General features: G+C 39.4%; 1 long non-coding RNA gene across 2 annotated transcripts in view; it reads right to left on the reverse strand.

Annotated features, from left to right (window-relative positions):
• Positions 1–24046, reverse strand: part of LOC129146772 (uncharacterized) — a 133928-nt gene that overhangs the window by 94867 nt on the left and 15015 nt on the right. The gene's annotated exons all lie outside the window — the stretch shown is intronic.

Genomic DNA, 24046 nt, shown 5'->3' on the forward strand with positions numbered 1-24046 from the left:
CTGTGATTCCCCAGTCTCACAGTTGTTCCTAACAACGTTCAGTTATTTTATTTCTGATGAAAACCAGCACACTTCTTGCTCTTTTTCATCTAAATATCCATCAAAACTGTTGTTAATGACATTTAATAAATGGCTTCTGTTTCACCATTTTAGAATATGATCTACAAATCATTCCTGGGACCTGAAGAGTTCTTGAACTTTTTTTTTTTTAAAGATTTATTTATTTATGCATACAAGAGCTGGGTTACAAGCCAGAGATGCGGGGGTGGGGTGAGAGGATCACCAGAGACAGAGTGGAGAACAGAACAGGCAGATTGACCAAAGTACACTGCTGAGGGGAGCAGTGGGCGAGTCAGGAGAGGTCTGCTGCACCATGAGGGTAGCTCCCTGGCTGGCCGGGGATCAAACTTGTGCTGCAGAGGCTGCGGATTGCTTCATAGTATGGTGCTTAACCCCTTGCACCATCAGGGAGGCCCCGAGTTCTTGAACTTTTAAAATGACAAGCATTTCATTTAAAATTACTGGGTTACAAAGCAGTGATAGTGAAGGCAAAGATAAACACTGGGACTACATCAAATTAAAGAGCTTCTGCACAGCAAAAGAGACAATAACAAAAACAAAGAGAAACCCCACCAACTGGGAGAACATTTTTGCACACAACACTAATGATAAAGGACTGATCACAAAAATCTGCAAAGAGCTGATGAGACTCAACAACAACAAAGAAAATAATCCAGTCAAAAAATGGGCAGAAGAGCTAAAAAGAAACTTCTCTGAAGAGGAAATGTGAATGGCCACCAGGCATATGAAAAAATGTTCAACATCACTTGTAATCAGGGAAATGCAAATCAAAACTACCATGAGATACCATCTTACACCAGTGAGAATGGCACATATTAAAAAAACCAGCAACAACAAATGTTGGCGAGGGTGTGGAGAAAAAGGAACTCTTCTGCACTGTTGGTGGGAGTGCAAACTGGTCCAAGCACTATGGAGAGCTGTGTGGAGATTTCTGGACCTACTAAACATAGAGCTTCCATATGATCCAGCAATTCCACTCCTAGGTATTTACCCAAAGGACACAGAAACATCAATTCCAAAGAACACCTGCACCCCTATGTTTATAGCAGCACTGTTTACAATAGCTAAGCTTTGGAAACAACCCAAATGCCCAAAAATAGATGACTGGATCAAGAAGATGTGGTACATATATACCATGGAATATTACTCAGCATTCAAAAAAGATAAACTCATGCAATTTGCAGCAACGTGGATGGAGCTGGAAGGCATCATGCTCAGTGAAATAAGCCAAAAAGAAAAAGAAAAATACCGGATGGTCTCACTCATAGCAGGAATCTAGAAAACTTAAATAAGGGACCAGGAAAATGAATAACTAAAAGAAAGTGAAAATCAAAATCAACAAAAAACTATGAACCAGAGACACTTTTTGGGGCATAGGGGGCAGGAGGGGAGGGATTGGGTTCAGAATGGGGGGGTTGCAATTGTATGGGAAATATAAAAATAAAATTTATTATTTAAAATAAATAAATAAATAAATAAAATAAAATTACTGGGTTAAATAAAATACCTCAGTTAGAAGAGTGTGTTTATTTTAACACAGTCATCTACTTCACACTAAGAGTACAATACAGGCAGCTAAAGAAGCTAAGCCTTGATGAAATATAAGACAGTCTTATTTCCTGCTAGCCAATTAGCAAGGCATTACTATTCCACTCTCTTGGAGACTCTTTGAACTAAAACCCACAAAATCCTCCTGCTGATTATCTACTGAAAATTACCTCCAGTTACATTGTACACGATTCCAGAGACTCAGATGAGAGCTAACAGGCAGGAAACTCTAACCCAAGAAGTGGACATTACCAAAATATATAAAGCAATGAGGAAAAAAAAAACCTGGGAGATAGGGGGCTATGAGGCTTTCTGGAAACATTTCCTCACCAAAGTGCTTGTTTTACTTAAATTACTTCATACCACAGTCATATGTTTCCAGGTTTGTTCACATGGCAGTGACAATAATCATTTACATTTAAGAGTTTAGTTTATGAAGTGATTTCTTTACACAACATCTCATTTAAAGTAGTAAAGACATCTATGAGGTAAGTGACCCCAATTTCTAGGAGTAAAAAAATCAGCTGTCTTACTCAAGTCATATTCCTCTGTCTTCAAGACTTTGGGCAGCCAGAATCTCAGAAGATGCACATGTAAATGATTTTGTTTCAGTTTTAAGGATATGGAAAGAACTTTAAAGACATTTTTATGAAAAAAATTAAAATAAGGGTGTGTATATTGTAACTTGAGAATGTGGTAGCTGCACATGTGGCCCTCAGGAAAGCACCATAGTGTAATGATTTATGCTCAAACTCAGGTATTTGATTAGATGGCCTTGGCTTCTTAACTGAGACGTGTCCTTGATATGCCAGGTAACCCCAGGGAAACTCAATTCCCCAAGCATCAGTTTCACTGATATGACATGTGGGAAAAATAATAGCGTCTCAGAGACAATGCTACACAGAAAGTGGTTCACCCAGGCCCTGGCACACAGATGCACCCTATGAGAGGTGGCTATTGTGATGACTCTTGGTAATTCCCCTCTAGAGCTCCCAAAAGCTTATGGGATGGGGAGTTAACTGAACAAATGGCGCTGCCACATTTGAACATAGAGGAGCTACTCTTTGTGGCTTAATAAACATAAGGGGCTTAGAACTCAGAACATGGTCATGGCAAGAAGCAGGTTAGGACAGATTGGAGAAATGCAGAAAGGGGGCCTCCCTGGTGGCTCAAGGGGTTAAGACGCAACCTATGAAGCTATTCACACCACTGAAGCACGAGTTCCGTCCCCAGCCAGGGAGCTACCCACATGGCACAGTAGACCTCTCCTGACTTGCCCGCTGCTCCCCTCAGCAGTGTATTTCAGTCAATCCTCCTGTTCTATTCTCCACTCTGTCTCTGGTGAATCCACTCTGTCTCTGGTGAATCCTCTCACCTGCCCCCACCTCTGGCCTGTACCCCAGCTCTTGTATGCATAATAAATCTTAAAAATAAAAAAGAGTGGTATATACACACAATGGAATATTATTCAGCAATCAAAAAAGATAAATTCATGCCATTCACAGCAATGTGGATGGAGCTAGAAGGAATTATGCTCAGTGAAATAAGCCAGAAGGAAATAGAAAAATATCAGATAGGGGAACCAAATAAGACATCAGTGTAAAAAAATAATAACAGTACAAAACACAACAAAGCAAAAACAGACAATTATAAACCAGAGACATCCTGCAGGGGAGGAGGAGGGAGAGGGATCAGAGGAAGAGAAGCAGGAGCACAGGGGACTGTGGTGATGGTGCACGGGTGCCTCAGGGAAGGAAATTCTATGGGGACTCAATCTGAGGGAGTGGAGGGAAGCAAATATTGTTTTAAAAAAATTTAAAAATGATAAATGTTAAAATAAAAAAATAAATAATTAAAAAATTAAAATAAATTAAAAAGAAATGCAGAAAGGAGTTCTGCTCTTTCTGTAAAGATTGCTGCTGGCAAACTGCCTCATAAAGAATTCCACCTGATTATTTCTCTGTGGCTAAACATTAGTGAAATACTCTATAAGAAGAAACTATTTTTCCTTTAGCCACTTAGCTGTCCATTCTCCTTTTAGCATTTAAGCATTTTTTAAGTTTCTTTTTAATCACATTTTGTGTCATGAATTTTCTCAATCACCTCTCCGATGAGTATTTTATCAACATACTTTCTTTTTAATTCTAAGAGTTTCAAATTCATTTTATTTTGAAACCTTGGTAACCTTTATTTTATATGTACTAATTATACTAGAATAGAAGCTGATTCATGAATTCAAAGTTGATTCATTGACTAAATGTGAAGTACATAAAGGTGCAAGAAAATATGAATTTAAAAGTATTGCTAAAGAATATGTTTTGGCCTGTGCAATTAAAATGCTGTGAGGGTTTTTTTAAAATAGGATTGTTCTTTTCTTGAGGTAACTGTGGTTAACAAAACTACATATGATTCAATTCAGAGCTATAGTTCATAGCTCTGAAGATGTATGTTACCACATAGGATAAAAAAAAAAAGATGAACTCTTGTCATTTGTGGCAACATCAATGGAACTTAAAGGGACCATGCTAAGTGAAATATCTGTGAGTTCTTAAGAAAGTTAGAGAATTATACTTTTCAGAACAATAAATGTGGTCTCAGGTAGGTGTGACCTTGTGAATTTATGCAGATCCCACTGTGCAGAAACACTCTCTAGCTCTCTTTTTCCCAAACTTTGTCTAACCCCCTGCCTTCACTCCAACAAACATCACTAAGAGAGTAACTCACATCGATCATACTGCCAAAATAATTTTTGTTGGAGTCTTTTAAGGGGTTACCAAATAGTACTCTTCCAAAAAATTCTGAGCCAATTGAGAAATAAGACAAAGAAGAAAGGCAGATGGAAGTCCAAAATGCCACCTGTACTATTAGTTGTACTGATATCAATAACTGCCCCCAAGTCCATTCTCATTTTGAGGTCACATTTCCCAGGCTCCCTGAAGTTAGGTGAAGCCACATGACTGGGCTTTCTGCAGTGGAACGTGATGATATCTCTTCTTGCAGACCGATTGTATGACTTCCCATTTATGCTCCTCTATTCTCTTTGGCCCTTCGGTATGGGTAGAAATGGAAATAGTGAGATGCTAGAAGCCATATATTGAAGAGAGCAGAGGAGAATGACTGCTTGGAGTAGCCCATCCAGCTTACCTAAGTTCTAGCCTTGTACTGTTAAGAGGCAAGGACATGAACTATTTGTCGTTTGGTCCTTAAATGTTTGGTGTCTTTTATTTCTGTAGGTTAGTCTATTTTAACTCATGAAAAACTAATTTTATTTATTTTTATTTGTTTTTAAGGATTTATTTATTTATGCATACAAAAACTGGGGTATAAGTCAGAGGTAAGGGAGATGAGAGTATTCACCAGAGAGAGTTGGGAGCAGAATAAGCAGATGTACTCAAATACACTGCTGAGGGGAGCAGTGGGAGAGACAAGAGAGGTCTGCTGCGCCATGTGGGTTGCTCCCTGGCCAGCCAGGGATCAAGTCTTGCTGCAATGGCTGGCAGTAGCTTGATAGCCCTGTCTTTAACCCCTGAGCCACCAAGGAGGCCCAATAAGGCTCATTTTAAAGACTGACCTTTCTCTATAGGTAGGTAAATTACAGCATCAAGCAGCCTTATCCACCCAACACTCCTAACCAGGGATTCCCCCATTCTTTTTCCCACTTCTCAGACCACCTCATCCTAGGCTTTCTGGGGCAACAGAAAGCCTGTCTGGAATTATAATTCTGGATAGTTGCTTCTAGAAAACACTGAAATCACTATTTATGGAAGAGGGAGAGGGAAAAGATTGGAGAGTGGAGATAAAAGGGAATAAACAAAAGAGGAGTGGAGGAATAAATTCCTGTGTTAGCCTGGGATCTAACCTAGATCCGCTCCCAACTCCACTGCTGCTCCATGTACTAAATTCTGGCATCCTGTCTACATGCTCCCCAGCATCTACTCTTGGCTTGCCCTGGATTGATCTTTTCTTTTCCATCTCAGCCCACACAGCTGGGAGTTCTATAGAATCAGAAGTCTGCCAAAAACAATAGTCTTCCTAAATGTCCAACAGCCGGGGAATTGGTATATAAATTATGAAGCATCTGGTCAATGAACTATATTATTCAGTCATTAAACATGATAAACATGAAGTCTTTGTAACAACATGGAACATGTCCCTGACATAATATTACTGAAGTTTTCGTTTCCTAAAAGCAAATCACAAAATTACATATGTAATATGGCAACAACATATTTTAAAAGTACATGTGGGAATACAGATATGGATTAAACTTAAGGAAAGGAAAGCAATTATTGGGGTAGAGTAGTGCAATACTTAGTTTAAAACAAATTTTGTATTGTTTAATTAAAATCACTCTATGTCCAAGTGATAGACTTAGCCTTTGCCCTCCCTACTTAATGATATCACAGGAGAGTTTTCCTGCCCCTCTGTGCCCTCAGTGGGAATCACCCCAGTGGAGAGCAGAGGGAAGCCTGGCAGAGCTGAGAGGTGTCTAACTCCAGACACCCCATGGTCTGCACTGATTCAGAATCTGAGCACAAGTCCTGCTGTTGCTTCCATATGTCCTTGCTTTATTTTGAGTCTTTTAAGATTCAAAGCATTTTTCATTCTGATGGTGTTGTTGTCTCCCTTAGTAACTCAGACTCCCAAATCGAAATACTCCTAGGCTCCCTCCCTCCGATGATCCCAGTTAATGTGACACTGTTTTAGAGGGCTAAGTGGAAAATCTATGTACTTAGATCATTTGAAAAGATTAATCTAATTCTCTTTTTAAAAATTGTGAATGTGGAATTTGCATTCCTGTCATGCTCAAGAAGGTATTTCAATGGAGTCAACTTTTAGCTGTTTTTTTTTTCATCTTTTTGAAATATACAAGGAAAGCACATATATGAAAAGCACTCAATAACTGTAGGATGCAAATTAATGCACATTTCACATATTTCTTACTTTAAACCATTTCTTCTCTCAAAAAAAGTTTGTTTGTTCATCCCTGTCCTAGCCATCTCTATCCCAACAGCTCTGTTCTCTGGAAAATGCAAAGAGGCAAGGAGCAGTCACCATACATGCACCCAGCCCTTGCCTGGGCTTCCTAATTTGTGAAGGGAACTTTCCTTAAGTCCGAACTCCTGGCTCCAAGCTTTGCAAAAAGCTCATGGAGTTAATGCAACATCAGGCCAGCCTCTAAGACAAAGGAGGAAAATCCACATTGGGAGCGAGTTAGACAGAAGAACAGAGGGTGACAGCTGAACAAACTGTAGGTATTCTTGCTGGGGGGAAGTGAAGACTGAAAAAATGTAAGCAGCCAGTGGATGAGATTAATGAATTTTTTACTGGGGAATTTGACCCTAAAACTCATCTCCCAGATGGGGGACAGGAACAAATGAAGCACAGCTGACAGATGCATGGAACATACTGTGAGGTCGTGCCCACAAGAGCAAGATTTGCACAGGAGAGCTGTCTTCTCTGTGGTCTCCCACTCAGCACTAGTTCCAGGCTGGCTAGGGCAGATTTTGGCCCCAGAGAACTTCTTAAATCCCTTCCCAACATCCTTCTCCTTCCTACTTGCAGTCCTCTTTTCTGGTCTGGCCCTATGTCAGAGATAATTGCCCAAATCAGAATTCCCTTCTTTGTTTTCTGTGGCACTCTCTTCTTCCCCTATATTGCCACTTATCATACATTCTAGTAATTATTTACTATGCTGGTTCTCTCTATTATGCTTTTAGTATTTCCGTAATCTTTTCATATGAACTTCTATATGCACAATGCCGGGTAAGGTATGTAGCATCCAGGAAGCATTAGTATTGACTTGCTAACATAGAGACAACAGGAGTGCTCTCCTCTAGTGTGGAAAGCTCATGAGAAAAGATATTCAACACTGAAGAATATCCTCTGCATGGATATTTCTCCAGCAATACCTAGTGAAGGAGAGGAGGGCTATAAGACATAATCTGACTTAATTACTCTCTGACTTGATTTGGTTTACTGAGGGATTTGGACAGCAAACACAGGATAACACAGTATTTGGAGGTATGAAGACATCTGGAAGGCTCTACAGTGAGATATAGGCCTGACACTAAAGAAGATAGCAACTGGTGTTACTAAATCTGATAGCTTTACACCAAACCAGATGGAGATATTTACTATTAGCTAAAACAGATTGGGAAGATTAAACATAAGCCTGAAACTGCACTCTCCGTGTGACCATCATACCCCTCAAGACTTTGTTTTCCTACTTGAAATGGAAAATTCTTATCTAGTACTTGAAAATGCAATGTTTTCTTCTGGAATCATGAAAAAAAAATTTTTTTAAGATTTTTTTATTTATTTATACAAGAGGTGGGGTACAGGCCAGAGGCGTGGGAGGGTGAGAGGAGTGACCAGAGACAGAGCCAGGATCAGAACAGGCAGACGGACCAAAAGCACTGCTAAGGGGAGCAGCGGGCGAGACAGGAGAGGTCTACCTCACCATGTGGGTATCTCCCTAACCAGCTGGGAATCAAACCCATGCTGCCGAGACTGCAGACAGCCTCACAACGCTGTGCTCAACCCACTGCACCACCGGGGAGACGCTGGAATCATGAAAATTTTTGTAGTGATAATTCCAGTTTAAGATTTAAGAATCTAATGAGAAAAGGCTTCTCTCTGCTTTTCATGTTGAGTTAATGAAATCTGAAAATATGGAACTACACATTAAGGAATCTAAAATTCCTCCAACCAGACTCTGATACCACCAAAGAAATGTTATTTATACACTTGGAAATTTTGTAATGAGATTTAAGACCATGATTTTTAACTCTTTTCAGGATAACAATCATTCCACTTTGTTTATGAATCTTACCAGTCTTAGGTCACTAATATTAAAGACAGTATTTTAGAAATAAAATTTTGACTCAGGTGGAACTAGAAAAGAAGAAGGCAGTGAAATATGAAAAAAAATACTCATATATTGGGCCTCCCTGGTGGAGCAGCAGGTTGAGCTCAGTGCTGTGAAGCTGTCCGCAGCCTCTGCAGCACAGGTTCGATTCCCGGCCAGGGAGGGACCCACATGGTGAGGTAGACCTCTCCTGCTTCACCTGCTGCTCCCCTCAGCAGTGTTTTCAGTCCATCTGTCTGTTCTGCTCCCTGCTCTGTCTCTGGTGAATCCTCTCGCCCTCCTGCACCTCTGGCCTATACCCCAGTTCTTGCATGTATAAATAAATAAATCTTTAAAAAAAATCCTCATATATCAAAACTAAGTGGTCTTGAAATTGGCTGCTAACCATGAAAAAGGTAAAAGACTAGTTATAGTTTTTCTTTCCAACATATGATCAAAAGTATTTTAATATTTCTTCAAACAAGGTATTTTATAGGAATATTGCAAATGTCAGAAGAACCAATACAAGCTGGAAAATTAAAAGCAAAACACATGCTCTTCAGATCTTTGCCAGTTTGAGTTTATTGCAGGGTGACCAGTTGTCCTGCTTTGTATGTAACTAATAGGTTTCATAGGCATTGGGTTGCAAGAATCAGAGGACAATCTTGGTAGATGGGATAGATGGTCACCATGCTTTCTAATTCTGGAGTTATAGGACCTCATTCAAATTATTTCCACAAGCTTCAGTTTCTTCTTGTATAAAATGGAAACACAGTCATATACCGTTTAGTGATGTTTTGCTCAATGACAGACCACATATCTGATGGTGTTTCCAACAGACTATGCCATATAACCTATGTGTGCAGTAATTTATATCATCTAGCTTTGTGTAATTATACTCTAAGACATTCCCACAATGAGAAAACTGTTTAACAATGCATTTCTCAGAACACACTCTTATCATTAAGCAACATGTGAGCACGATGGATTGTTGCAAGACTTTTAATTGTTGGGACATTCAAATTGTGCTTCTTTGACAGATTTGCTGTTAGAAATATTCATCAAGAAAACCAAAATCTCACTCGAAGTTTATAATATTTGATTTTTCTAATCTATCTAAGAAGAAAATTGTGTTATTTTTCTCTATTGTTTCTCATGTAGTCAAGTATATACTTCACATTTCAATGTTTTTCAATTCAGTAAGGTGTAGTGAAAAACTATAAATCCTGCCAAAGATCTTGAATTTGAATATAGTCATTGATTTCTTTTACACTTCTTTAGAAAATTGATTTTATGTCAATTCCCACAGCTGAATAAGTTTTCCCTCTTTCTGAAACTTCATGCATTCTGAGAACTCTTCAGTGAGTCTGAAGGAGGCTGATATTATAACATTCACCATCTTTGATCATAGTGAAATAAAGACAAATATAGATTATTGTAATATCCAAAACCTGCAATGGGGCAGGAAGAACTATGGCCCACAAACAGTTTTGGCAGATACACATGTCTTTTGTAAAAAAAAAAAAAAAAACAGCCAATCCTTTGGGTCAATGTGACAATGTGAGAGATAGTGGGAGGAATGTTCAGCTCAGAAAGAAGCTTTCAGAAATTATATGAGGGGTGGCATGGCCCCAGTGATTAATCCACAATGAGGGACTTTCTGCAGTTCCAGTAAAAAACTAGAGTGGGAATCAGAAAAGAGAAAAAGTCAAGAAAACTAGCCCCAATGACAGAGAAAATTTCCCCAACATCAAAAATGGAAGCAGAAAAATAATAGCCATTCACCCACTACTGGGCAAGTAGTTGCTGAAAAGGGGCTACCACTGCTTTTCAATCTGGGCAGAACTGACCCAGGTGAGACCAGGTTATTGCTGCCGGCAGCAAACAGGGTTGGGGAGGGTGGGGGTTGGTATTATGGAATCAGGTAATCTTTAAACCAGGTAATTTTATGTTTTCATAAAAACTAAATTTTAATGTCATTAGTTCTTTTTAATCAACTAACTAATGTGTGGGAGAACTGTAAAGTCCATTTCTACTAATATTTCATTTTTGGGTAAAAGAATATGTTTCCTAATTACCTTCACTTTCATGTATCTGAAAATCCAAGTTGAATACAGAAGGAGCTTCTAAGTCTCCCTCCTTTGGTCATGCCTGAGATGACAAACATGAAGATGATTCATGAGAGTTGGGAAATCTTTCAAAATTGGTGTCCCAACAACCTTACAAATGATTCCAATAAGAAACAAAGAGAGGATATAGCTAAAGAGCTTATGTTCTTGAAAAATGAAGTCCCTAGAAATTCATTTCAGGATGCGCATGTAAAAGAGCAGAGTAGAGGGAAGAGAGCATAAAAAGAGTGAAAAAGAATAAATTGACTTGCATCTGAGAACATTAAAATATATCAAATTCTCAAATAGCTGAGAAATATCAAGCATGTCAAGTGAGCAAACGCACATTTTTTGTTATGTTGAAAGTAAATAAAGTAACAAGAAATGTGTTTATCAGCTGCCTGAGCTACTGAGGTATTGTTAACAGATAACAGTTGAAAAAGAAAGGGACTCAATTTGCATTGGTCTGCTTTGTCAGCAAGCATGGTTTTTATTCTGAAAAAGCTACAATATATATTGATAGATTGGTAAGGAATGATAAAGCAACACCTGTATCTCTGAAATGGCTCAGTTCCCTGACTGTAAAAATATATATCGTGTATAGTATTCTTCAAGAATGTGCAGCATTTTGTGGAATTATGGAGACTGGATAAATGTGTTCCCACTTATCTGAAAAAGGATGCAGATGGAGCTTGTCATTTACAGACTAGTGAGCTTGACATCAAACCCAGGCAAGTTTCTGGAATGGAATATTAATAGGTTGAATTGCGAGCACATAAGGGGACATGGAGAACACTAGGACACACCAGAAGACACATCAAGCACAAATTGTGCCCAACTGGTTTCACACGTACACACACACATTCTTTTCTGAATTGGCTGATGATATAAGTGCTTCAGATGAATCTGAATTTCAGGAAATCCTTTGACAAGGTCTCTCATGATATCCTTATAAGGAATAGAAATGTCTAGAGAGAGACAAGGAGGGTAAACTCTGACTGACATCACCAAAAGAATATAAATTAATGCATTTTGTCTGCATTGGGGAGGTCTTTTCAGCAGTTTAATCAATAACAAATGGTATTTTGATTAGATGCATGAACTATATGAAAAGAGGAGGGAGACCTCGGACATCAAACGGCAGATTCTTAAAATTGTCTTGGGGAAGCACCTGTAAGTCAAGCTGCTTTTTGAAAAGAGTAAAACTTAACTATTTTACTTGGTCAATTGAGCACTATTTGACAGATGGCATCAGACGTAAATATGTTAGGAAAAAATATGAGTTAAACTTTTATAAGAGTATTATTTTAACTTATTCTGTAAATTGATGAAATCATATGGATTAAGTTTAGTAGCATGGAGAACTCCAGGTTTAATTGGAGCATAATCTAAAAAGCATTATATTGCATTGTTAAAAACAAGACAACAAACCAAAAATGGAGCTAGTTATGCTAAGCCCCAAGTCACCAAACCAACTTACAGCTTCAGCAGTCCATTAGAAATAATGTGATCAGGGCCTCCCTGGTGGTGCAAGGGGTTTAAGATGCAACCTATGAAGCTATCCGCAGCCTCTGCAGCATGAGTTTGATCCCTGGCCAGGGAGCTACCCACATGGCGCAGCAGACCTCTCCTGTCTCACCCACTGCTCCCCTCAGCAGTGTACTTCAGTCAACCTGCCTGTTCTGCTTCCCACTCTGTCTCTGGTGAATCCTCTCACCCCCCACACCTCTGCCCTGTACCCTGGTTCTTGTATACGTAAATAAATAAATCTTTAAAAAGAAAAAAAAAAAAGAAATAACCTGATCAGAACCAGTTAGGTAATCTGCCTGGTAGGCCCCTATAATCCTCTAACTGAAAGTAAACTTTGCAGTAACCAAGCCACATTTTTTAACTTCCTTGCACCTGTTCTCTTCTGCCTATGAAGTCTTTCATTTTCACAGACCCTCAAAACTCCTTTCTATCCACTAGATCACATACTGCCTGATTCAAATACAGCTTTGCTCAAATAAACTCTTAAAATTGTTGCTATGCCTCATTTATATTTTAACAGTCCTTAGTATCAAGTTGTTTTTGTCTTTTTTTTTTCTTTAGCATAAAGAGTTTAAAGACATTTCTCAAAAAAAAAAAAAAAAAAAAAGAAGAGAGCGAAGTATGTCCAAACAGCAGTACAGCAAAGCTTCTGGCTTTTCACTAACCAAATGTTAAACATTAATGTTAATGTGAGAAAGATGCCAGAATTTCAAATTTGAATTTACATTCTGTTAATGAAATATATTAGTACATGAAACAAAGGGTTTCATTTTACCCTCAAGTCTATGCTGATTTGTTTTGTTCTGAGAACCACGCTAAGGATGGGTATGGACAAACTACAGCGAATCCAGTAGAGAAGGTTCAGCATAGTCAAGAGACTTAATGATTAGTTCATACAAGGAACAAATGAACTGGAGTTGGTTACCAGGAAAAGAGTAGGTTCAGGAAGGTCATTGCCTTCAATTACTTGAAAGCTAAACTTACAGAAAAGGGATCAGCACTATTTTACTCTTAAAGTGGACAAATGTCGATGAAACCAGTGGGGCTGGGATAGGCCAGTGCTGAGTGAGGCCCAGAGCCAAGGCAAAATAATCTCAAGGATGATCACTATCAGAGCCAGCACAGAAAGTTTTTTAAAGTTTTCAAAGTCCAAGGTTGCAATTTTTTTAAAGGAAGGAGGTGGTGGAGCCAAGGCACAAAGCCAAAGTAATCAGAGAGAACCAGAAAGCCAACAAGCAAGGGACAGCAAAGCAGTCAGAAGTAGGAAGATGGGGTGAGACAAGTCAACGGAATTTGGGAGCCAGCAGGTGGCAGTGATTTTCCTTGGGAATCTCCTGCTCCACACTCATGACTCTGCCCTGTGTATTTGAAGGGCCTGAAAATGAAAACACTAAACAGCCCTTGCTCCCTACATAGTTTCAACATGTAGAACAGATAAGGAAATTTTGAAGTCTTGTCCCAAAAGGAAATCAATGTTCAATTCAGAATATTTTGGCACTACAAAAACAAAACAAAAAAACCCCAGAGAATCAAATTCAAGTAGCCAAAAGAAAAATAGAAACCAAGATTCAGAACCAAAATGGGAGGAGAAAGCAGAGGAGGCAATGAGCAGAAGATGACAGTGAGCAGACAGCATAAAGGGAGAAGAGCTTGGAAGACTCACCCAATACCCAAAATTGATTTCAATAGTAGTTTTTAATATAACTTCTCTGTCGTTTGGATGGAAATATTATATGCATTTAAAAGGACCGAAATGTTCAGGATAGAGATTTTTCCTGCAGAGACTCACCTTTGGAAACACCCTACAACCACATCAAACCCTACAGCTGTAGATGATGGACACAGCTTGGTGAAGTCTAATGACATAAAGAAGGAGGCCGAGTCTCACAGTGAAATCACTGACATCTTATCTCAAGAAATTGCCCTTCCTGTACACAATGTCGTGTTTATGAACTCCCAAATTCACATTCCTTGGGGTTTTCCCAGAGAGACTGCTGTGCAAGCTTCAATATTTGTTCAAGTAATGCTTTAATATATCCAAATAGATAAGGATCTTTGTGCCCAGAAAGCTGTAAGAGCACAACGCAAGCTGGAGAGCACTGTTATCAGTGTTTGTGCTTCAGGAAGGTCACTTTTTCCCCATCATTCCCCTTAATTCATATAAGTTGGTGGGAACCTAATGCACCGGCTTTATTAAGGTCTGTCCATCCTGATGCTACTCCAGAAGATGAGGGAGCAGCAAAAGAAGGTAGCAAACGCAAATGGTTGGGAGATATTCATTTATAGGGAACTCTTCAGAGCATAGAGAGGTTGATTATACATTTGGAAGGAACACAAGTATCACTAATGTCTCACAGATGTACCTCCACTGCTTCCTGATAAGAAAACATCTGCTAGTAGGTTGTGCAATGGACTAGGAGAGGGGTCCCCTAAAAGGGACGGGGGCAGTGCTAGTGGTAGAGTTCTGGGGTTCAGTGTTTAGCATGGATATTGCTAAGACAGGGGTCTTAGTTTCCTGTCAGAGGAGAACATGGAATGGGAAGAGCGTAGATTATAAAAAGCAGCAGCAGGCTCTAGAATGTCCTCTGTACATGATTTATTGAAAGTGGTCTATGCCTCCCCCAGGAATGGCTGCTCTACCTGCAAATTTCATTCACAGGCATGCCCTTGGCTTAAGCAAGCTTCTGGGCCTGCCAGACCAAGAATTGACCCTTGGATTTCACGAGAAACCCCATGATTTTTTGCTTGACTGGAATATCAGTGTCAATTCTGGAGAGATAAAGCATACTCCCCTCACGTTCCTGCAGAGAGCAAGGTGCTTGGGATATGGGTTGAATCTTTTTGCTGTCTGGCTACAGTCCAGCAGCTACACTTGGCCCAAACATCTCAGATGCTTAAGAGCAAGATGGCTTGCTCTGTCAAAATATACCAAGTTAGGTCCACAGAGACATGCCACAGCCCCACTCAGCAAGACTGGAGGTACAGAGCACTGGTAGTTTGTAATACTGTACCCCGAGGTTCTTGAAAAGTTAACACCACAAGACATGCCTGTTTATTCAACTCAGAGTTATAACAATGGGCTGTTGTCTTCCAAAAGAATCTTACTGGAGTCAATGAGTGGCAGTGTGGACCTCATCTTGGTGGTCAATTTCTGTACAAAGGTGGTAGGCAGTCCTTACCTTGGTATTTGGGAGTAATTTACTTGTAAGAATGTTACAGACAGAAAAAGTGCTGGAATGTTTAACAGGCATCATCACAAGAAATGTGTAAGAATGGTGAGCACTAAAAATTCTAAAGTTAATCTGTTTACTTTCATATCTGATCTTGAAAAGATACTTTTTTTTTTGTTTGGTTTTTGTTTGGTTTTTTGGTTTTTTGGTTTTGTGTGGGACCCTCGCCGGTGGCCAGGGAACAAACCGGCGCTGCAGAGGCTGCGGGCAGCCTCGCAGCCCAGTGCTCAACCACTGTACTGCACCACCAGGAAAGGCCCTTTTTAAAGATTTATTTATTTATGCATACAAAAGCTGGGGTACAGGCCAGAGACCAGAGACGCAGGGGGGTGAGAGGATTCACCAGAGACAGAGTGGGGAGCAGAACAGGCAGACTGACTGAAATACACTGCTAAGGGGAGCAGCAGGAGAGTCAGGAGAGGTCTGCTGAGCCATGTGGGTTGCTTCCTGGCTGGGGATCAAACTTGTGCTGCAGAGGCTGCGGATTGCTTCATAGCACAGTGCTTAATCACCTTGTGCCAACAGGAAGGCCCAAAAAGATAGTTATTAACCCAAATATATCTCTAATATAAAATTTCATATTTGTAATAATGTAAAGGAAGAACTATTTTTTAGGTATAGTAGAATAATCTTTTGGGCAGAGGTTGATCATTACTTCAGATGTTTACATACACATATGTAGGTATATCTACACCAAGTTTGTAATGGATATACAGGATTCTGTTACTATCCTGTTCTTTGTGCAAGTAAGCATGCTTTCAGTAACCAGAGGAATAATCCTAATTCTCAGCCCTGGAGATAATAGGAAGTTCCTTGGCAAAAGACAGGGGAAAAAGAGTTTGTTCTTCTGGATCAATTGTTCTCAAACCAGTGTACAACAGAATCATTGGCACAGCATAGTAAAATCACAGATCTCAGAGCCCCATTCCCACATATTTCTGATTCAACAGCTTCTTTGTATCATTATAGGCCTATAAGGAACTCTATTCCAGTGATTCCCAAACATTAGCATGTACCAGAATCACCCAGAAGACGTGTCAAAAACAACTTGCTGGGCCCAATCTCCAGTTTCTGGAAGTAGGTCTGGGATTAGGACTTAAGAATTTCTCATTCTAATAAGGTCCCAGGTGATACCCATAATGTTGGTCTGAGGTCTATATTTTCAGAACCGCAGCTCCATTTAAATTGTGACCCAGTCCTCTAATTTCTGCCTGTGTGGTAAGGGATTAAGTCCCCAACTCAAAAGGTGCCACTCAATTTGGATTTGTAACAAATTTCCCAGGTGTTTCCTATACACGTATTACATTGCTAACTGCCAATTTGGGCCTTTTGTTCTTTGATTATATTTATAATATTAGCTTCCTGCTAAGCCTGCACATATTTGTGATGTCAAAGTGGTTGCAATAGCAAAGGCCTGTTCCAGACTGTCCCTACTATCTAAAGCTCCACTAAAATCTGATCCCACCATCCCTTCTTCCTGACTCGGGTGCTTGCAATTGCATATTCCATGCCTAGACTTAACAATGATTTTAAGTGAGAGTCCCCCAATTTCAGTTACTGTAGAATAACTAAATCTAAGTTTAAAAAATATCAGTTGGAGTGTCCAGTGGCAGTTGAAGTCTCTAATGGGATAGCACCATCATTGATTACAGAATTGACCCTTGAATATTATTGGCAGGCCAGTGGTCACTGGATATCACAGAGATGAGAATACTCAGGAAGTACAATCTACTAAACTGCGTGGGACTTAACTTCAGTTGACCTAAAGATTATCTCTTTAAGAGTTACAAGGTCTGGGCCTCCCCGGTGGCGCAGCAGTTGAGTGCTGGGTTGCGAAGCTGCCAGCAGCCTCTGCAGCACTGGTTTGGTCCCCAGCCACGAGGCGAGGGTCCCACCTGGCTTGCAGACCTCTCCTGTTGCCTGCTGCTCCTCTCAGCAGTGTGCCTCGTCAGTCTGCCTATTCTGCACTCCACTCTGGCTCTGGTGAATTCTCTCACCCTCCCCTGCTTCTGAATGTACCCCAGTGCTTGTATAAATAAATCTTTAAAAAAAAAAAGAGTAGTGGGCCTCCCCGGTGGCGCAGCGGTTGAGCGCTGGGTTGCGAAGCTGCCAGCAGCCTCTGTAGCACCGGTTCGATCCCCGGCTGCTCCCCAGCCACCAGAGGAGGGTCCCACATGGTGCGCAGACCTCTCCTGCCGCCCGCTGCTCCCCTCAGCAGTGTACTTCGGTCCTTCTGCCTGCTCTGCTCCCCGCTCTGGCTCTGGTGAATTCTCTCACCCTCCCGTGCTTCTGACTGTACCCAGTGCATGTATAAACAAAAAAAAAACAAACAAATGAATAAATAAATAAATAAATAAAACATGCCTCTATTAAAAAAAAAAAATTTAAAAAAAAAAAAAAAAAAAAGAGTAGCAAGGTCTTTTCTTGTTTACATATCAGGTGGTTGGCAGGTATTTTCTCATTTCTATGTGGTCCCTGGTTAGACAAATGTGCATATTCCATCCTCATTTGGGGAAAAAAACAGAAATCTGATTGAGGGAACTCTGCTAGGGAGTGTAGAGGCTCTAGTAATGGAAGAAGAAGTAACTCTGGCACTGAACAGGGACAGCTTTGGGTGATGGGTTCGTTGGTGGGAAGTTGAGTTGCTGAGTGACAGCCATTACATCAATTGATCATCTCTATGTGAAGACCTTCCTACACTGTTCTCTAAGGTAAAAAAGATGCTATTGCTTTTCCATTTATAATTTGACTCAGGGCAATCCATCAACAGTCTTACTACCTGATCCCTTTTGGACAACAGGATGCATTTACAAAGTAAGTGAATTTCTTCTGAAGTCATATAACCAGTTAAATGACTTCTCTTTACCAACTAAAATCACAAGATAAAGAACATGTATAGTAGTAGATTCACAAACCCATTCAATGATTTTACAAATTTACTTGCTCTCACCTCCAAGAGGAGAGCATACAAAATGAATCTCATCTTTGCCATTTATGAGGCATGACTGTGGGTAAGCTGAGTGTCTTTGAACTTCAATCTCATTGCCTAACAAATAAAAACTGTCATAGGATGTTGTGAGGATTGCAAGAGATGATACATGTAAAGCACCTATATTAGTGCCTGGTATTGAGTAAATCACTTAGTAAATTTATTATTAACTTGAATATATAAATGTATTTCTTTCCAGAAAACTCCCTAAATTAATACTAGTGGCCCCCTGGTAGGAGAGCTCTTGAGTGATTCAGTGTTACATAATATCAGGCAACTCACTACTATATCAAGCAATACAAAGTGCAAAAGTTACTCCACTTCATGCTTAAATACAAGTAGAATTGCCTGTGTGTTCTTTCTCTCAGAGTTCTAACGATCTGGAAAACCCCAGTGACCATACATAACAAAAGGTAGAAGTGACTCAGTTTGAAGTCTGGGAATTCTCTCAGTCTGACATCTTCTGGAAAGACCTGAATATTCCCAGCTTTCCATACCCAGGCAGGGGTTTTCCACACATCGCTGTCCCGTTTGTAGAAACTAAACTGCCGCTTTGCCTTCTCAGCTCTATCAGTGTGTCCCATTGAGATTTCTACTTGAAGTCTAACATCAATCATTTACCAAGTTCCTAGGTGAGATTATGATGTCATCACTAGCTATGCACAACCACCATCACAGACATCATAGTTACAGGAAGTGATTGATTTTAATGATTTTTTTCCCATTTAAAATTACCAGTGAGTTTCACTGAATTCTAGCATTTCAGTTCCACTTTGGCTCATTCTGAGAAGTTTTATTTATATATGTGTAGGTATGAAATAGATTGTTAGAACGGTCTTGCTATATGACTAAATGACAGGTCAAAGGATAGAAGTGTGTTTATTAATAAGTAACACTGATTGCAAATTCTTGGAAATTTAAGTTGGATGAGAGCAACAGCAACCTGTATCCTCTTAGAAAATTCCTGGGGAATTAATTTCATCTAAATTTGCCCGACTAGCTGTCTGTCTGTGGATAAATCATAGACCCTGGAGCATTGTGAGTAGTAAGCTTGTATTAAGTAACTATCTGAAATTGAACCTATTGGGAATCATATTTGCATTGCCTCTTTTATCCATATATTTCTGTTGACATGAGCACTTTCAGTTTTATCTTTTATTTTTGCACTTCATAAGCACATTGCAGTGAATGGTTTGGGGGGGCACTTGTTTTATTGCGTGCTCAAATTAATCCTCATCCCTCAATTTTCACCTTGCTCATTTGCTAGTGTAAAACCATACCCCTTAAGTCATTTCCCTAGCAGGTTTCTAATTTCTTGTACTAGTCATTGGCTCACAAACAATACTGCCACCCTCAGGGAGTCCTGGGAATGCCTTCAATGTGAAAAATTGTTTACATTGGTATGAGGCTGGGAAACCCACAAGAAATAAACGCAACAATGTATGTTTGAGTTGCAAGCTGGGAAAGAAAGGATTGTGTTGTTGAGATGTCCCAACAATTATGAGAAGGGAATTTTAGTTGTTTTAACAAAAACTAAATGAAAGCAGGCATTTTATGAGAGCTTATGGGGGTTTCCAGGAGAGTGGGATCAATGCATCCTCTCCAAATACTTCAGCAGCGACTCACTGATGAAATGTCAGCCGGTCACAGTTCGGTCATTGTGCGCTACCCTCGCCTGAGATACATGCTTCACTGCGGAAGTCCCTTTTGCCACCAATGTCACTTTGAACCCCCCCTTCCCTGGCTTGTTAATGTTTTTTTTTTCCTCTATGGTTGAATGTCACCAGTGTTCTGATGACCACTTGTTGGTATGTGACCAAAAGACATTTTTAACCCACTCATTTGGGTTGCAAATTAATAACAGGCCAGAGAAGACTCAAAGACAAATCTCTTTAGAGCAAAATGTTGCTATTCAAAATCTGAAGGAATTTTTGATCTCTTTGATCTCTAAGCAACTCAAGACTCCAATTCCCAAAGTGCAGAAGGTTTTCGAGCAAGATGATGGGCATCCTTCCTGACTCGCCCAACACGGTGGTATCCATGAAACAAGCTGGACCAATTTCCATGTTGTCAGAGGATTGGGTACAGTGTCCAGAGAAGAAAGTGACAGTTCCCCTCGCTACACTCAGCTTGCTCTCCCCTCTTTGCATTGCTCTAGAAAAAAGGAAATGTTTGGGCCAGGCCTATACCAACCATCAGCAGCAGTAGGAACCTGACTAACAGACTCCCTTATATCCGCCTTCAGTTCTGAGCTGGAAATTTCACCAATAAAGAGAATGAGTTTTTATTTTTACCACTTGATCACATTATCTTCAAAGATTTCATTTACCAAACTGTAGTTGTATAATAATGTCTCCTCCTTTTATACATCAAAAAGAATAGAAATTCCAAGCAAGTCTTCTGTTTTGTTTAGTTCAAGTAGCATTATCAGAGGTAAACATAGCGTCTCTTTTGTCTTTCGATTTAAAAACTGCCTTCATAATGCTCAAGAAGCCTAAGAATTCCAGGCTGCTATCAACACCGAGTATCATTTCTAGCTTGTCATGAACTCTTATCAGAACCTTTCCTGAAAACAAGTTTTGTGACAGCATGCAGACTCCAGGGTCCAAATGTGCTGGAAGGGAAATTCTGAAAAGCAGGAAAGGAAGTGAGTTGCTAAAGACTAAGGCAGAAAATAAAAGGCCAGAGAACTAAAGACATATCTTACCCAGTCATACTTTCATTAAAGGATATTTTACATATTAGTCCTATTCATTTCAGTTGAAATAAGTACTTAGACACTCATGAGCATATCAGTGCCTAAAGCAGTGCCTGATACGTAGCAGGTACTCAATAAATATCGACAATATGGGTGACTGGGGGCAGGATGAGAGAGAGTGGACTTTTAATTCTTATATTTACTATTTTATGTTCTCTCCATTTGCCATAATAAAAAAATAATAAACTTTGCTTTTAAAAAGCAAGCAAGAAAGAAGATATCATGGCCACTTAATTAGCAGGAGAACCCAGAATCAGAGCAGCAGGGCAGAAGATGATTTTCCCAAAGCAGTCTCAGCCCCTTATAGCAATGAGCCCAGGCAACCCAGCCAGATAAGTATTGTCTTTTGTCATCATTTTTAATCTTTGAAAATCACTGATGTGCTCATGAAAAAGTATGTTACAAAGCTATTAGAGAACAAAATATGATTTTGCAATGCCAAATAATTAGCCTGAAATTTGTCTGATACAACATTATAGCTGAAAAATTAAGTGTTATTCTGGAGAATTATAACATGCCCCAAGATTAAGAGCTGCAAAATGAAATGGCACAGCAGAAGGGAAGTTTCTTTCTTTCTATATTAAAATTAGATCAGCATGTATACTGAACGGTTAATGTGTTTACTTACCCTAACGACTACAAGGAATTCTATCATAAGTCCTAATTCGAAGTTCTGCATTTATATATAACTGACCAAGGTTTTTTAACCCAGTTATCTGTGTTCATAATGACTGTCTGCTGAGAGCTGAGGAGGACACTGGTCACACAAGGGCCTGTACTCATATGAAGCTAAAGGTAGTGATTACTTGTTGATTGACCCCCGGCGAACAATGAGAAAATGAAATACAGCCAGAAAACTGAGGTCAATGCTTTATAGCATTTAAAATTAGATATGTAAATGTGCTACGTAAGTGTTAGCTTTTGTGTTATCATTATAAAATTATTTGACAAATGATCATTTTAATACTAGAAAAAGTTTAAAAGATAGACCTGGGAACAAATGTTAACTGAGTTCTCTCTGACAGCTCTGATTATTCATTCATCCATTCATTCGGTCCATCATGTCATTCAGACATACATTCTGCAAATATTTATGGCACACTACAAGAAGCTGGGTTCTTGGGACAGAATGATGACAGTGCAGGGGCCTCTCTGGTCGTGCAAGGGGTTAAGCACCACACTATGAAGCTATCCATAGCCTCTGCAGCAGGAGTTTGATCCCCGGCCAGGGAGCAATCCACATGGCTCAGCAGACCTCTCCTGTCATGCCCACTGCTCCCCTCAGCAGTGTATTTCAGTCAGTCTGCCTGTTCTGTTCCCCACTCTGTCTCTGGTGGATCCTCTCACCCCCTGCATCTCTAGCCTGTACCCCAGCTCTTGTATGTATAAATAAATAAATCTTTAAAAAAAATGATGACAGTGCAGTTAGAAGACTTTGCTTATCTTCCTTTGTGGCAGTAAATATTATGGTTGTTATTAAGAAATCAGGTTTGCAGAGATGATTCATTTCTATATATAAATTGGGACCAGATATTTTTTTCATGAACTCCTAATCTAGGACATGTGAGACTTTCCTATATGAAAAATGTTAGTAATTTAGTTTTATTCCCCAAAGTATATTATGTTTAAACTACTGCTTAGACTATATCTTAGAAGGAAAGTTGTGACTATAAGTCCTGCATTTGATACTAAATTGGCACTGCAGTTCCTCGGGAACTGACACTTCCCACTCCAACCGCTTCTCTCACTGACCTGCAAAATCTGTTGACTCTCCATGACCACATGACAATGGAGGAGGCAAGCTAAGGCTGCCTTTTGAGTGAAATGCTTTTGGATTTTTCCAGATCAGCAAAACTGTCAGAATTTCCTGCCTTAGGTTCACAAATGTCATTGGGGATGCAGGGGGAACTTACAAGCACTGCTCTCTACTCAGCTTCTAACCCCAGTTATTTTGACTGCATTGTGAAAGTGCCTATGACAGTATTTGAGTTCTCCTGCCCTCACATTTTACCAAAATCAAACCAAACACTTAACAAAACTACAAGTTGATTTTAATGGAGTTTCTGGCTTTATCACTTGCTCTGTTACCAACTTTGCATATCTTTTTGCTCTTATGCTGTTCCAAGTTGCCATTATTTCTTTTTTTTTTTTCCACTGAGGTAAATTTAACTTGTGACAATATGTGATTTTGAAGTGAACAACATAATAATTCAATATTTGCATATATTAAAAAAATGATCTCCACAATGAGTCTAGTTAACATCCATCACCATGTATAGTTACAATTATTTTTCTTGTGATAAGAACTTTTAAGATCTACTCTCTTAGCAACTTTCAAATATGCAATACAGTATTATTAAAATATAGACATCATTAATGTGATATCATTTGTTCTTTATGCTGAAAAGGGAATATCATTTTTTCTTCATTTCATTTTTGCGTATGGTAGAATTATATTTAACCATTTGGAGTGGTCCGCTTACCTAATATCTAAACAACTGAAGAAAGTTGGAAAGCTTTTCAGATTTATAGATGTTAAAGCAATATGATTATAGAACTTCAGAAATAGCTCTCTCCATTTATGGAACTCAAGATGGAATTAACTTTCAGAGCTGTGACAGAGATCAGCTTTTATGAGAAGACACCCCATGATTTATTATGTTGAAGAAAATATATTGACTGAGGTTAAGACAAGGTCTTCACACCAAAGAAATATGCTTGAGAGTGAATATCTTTGTGTTATTTTTTCCATTCAAGAATGACTATAATACCATCATTGTGGGTTTGATTTCCTTCTGGCTATATTGAACCCAATTTCTAAAGGACAAAGAGGAAATGGAGAGGGAAGGGGAAGAAAGGGTAAGTTTCCACAAGTTCTATATATTGAAGGCAGTGGTTGATAGTATATGCCTTCTAGTTACCCATGGACCCAACAGGTATTTATAGCATCTA

The sequence above is a fragment of the Talpa occidentalis genome, unplaced genomic scaffold (assembly GCF_014898055.3).
Source record: "Talpa occidentalis isolate TD23 unplaced genomic scaffold, MPIMG_talOcc4v2.1 talOcc4.4, whole genome shotgun sequence".
Lineage (NCBI taxonomy): Eukaryota > Metazoa > Chordata > Mammalia > Eulipotyphla > Talpidae > Talpa > Talpa occidentalis.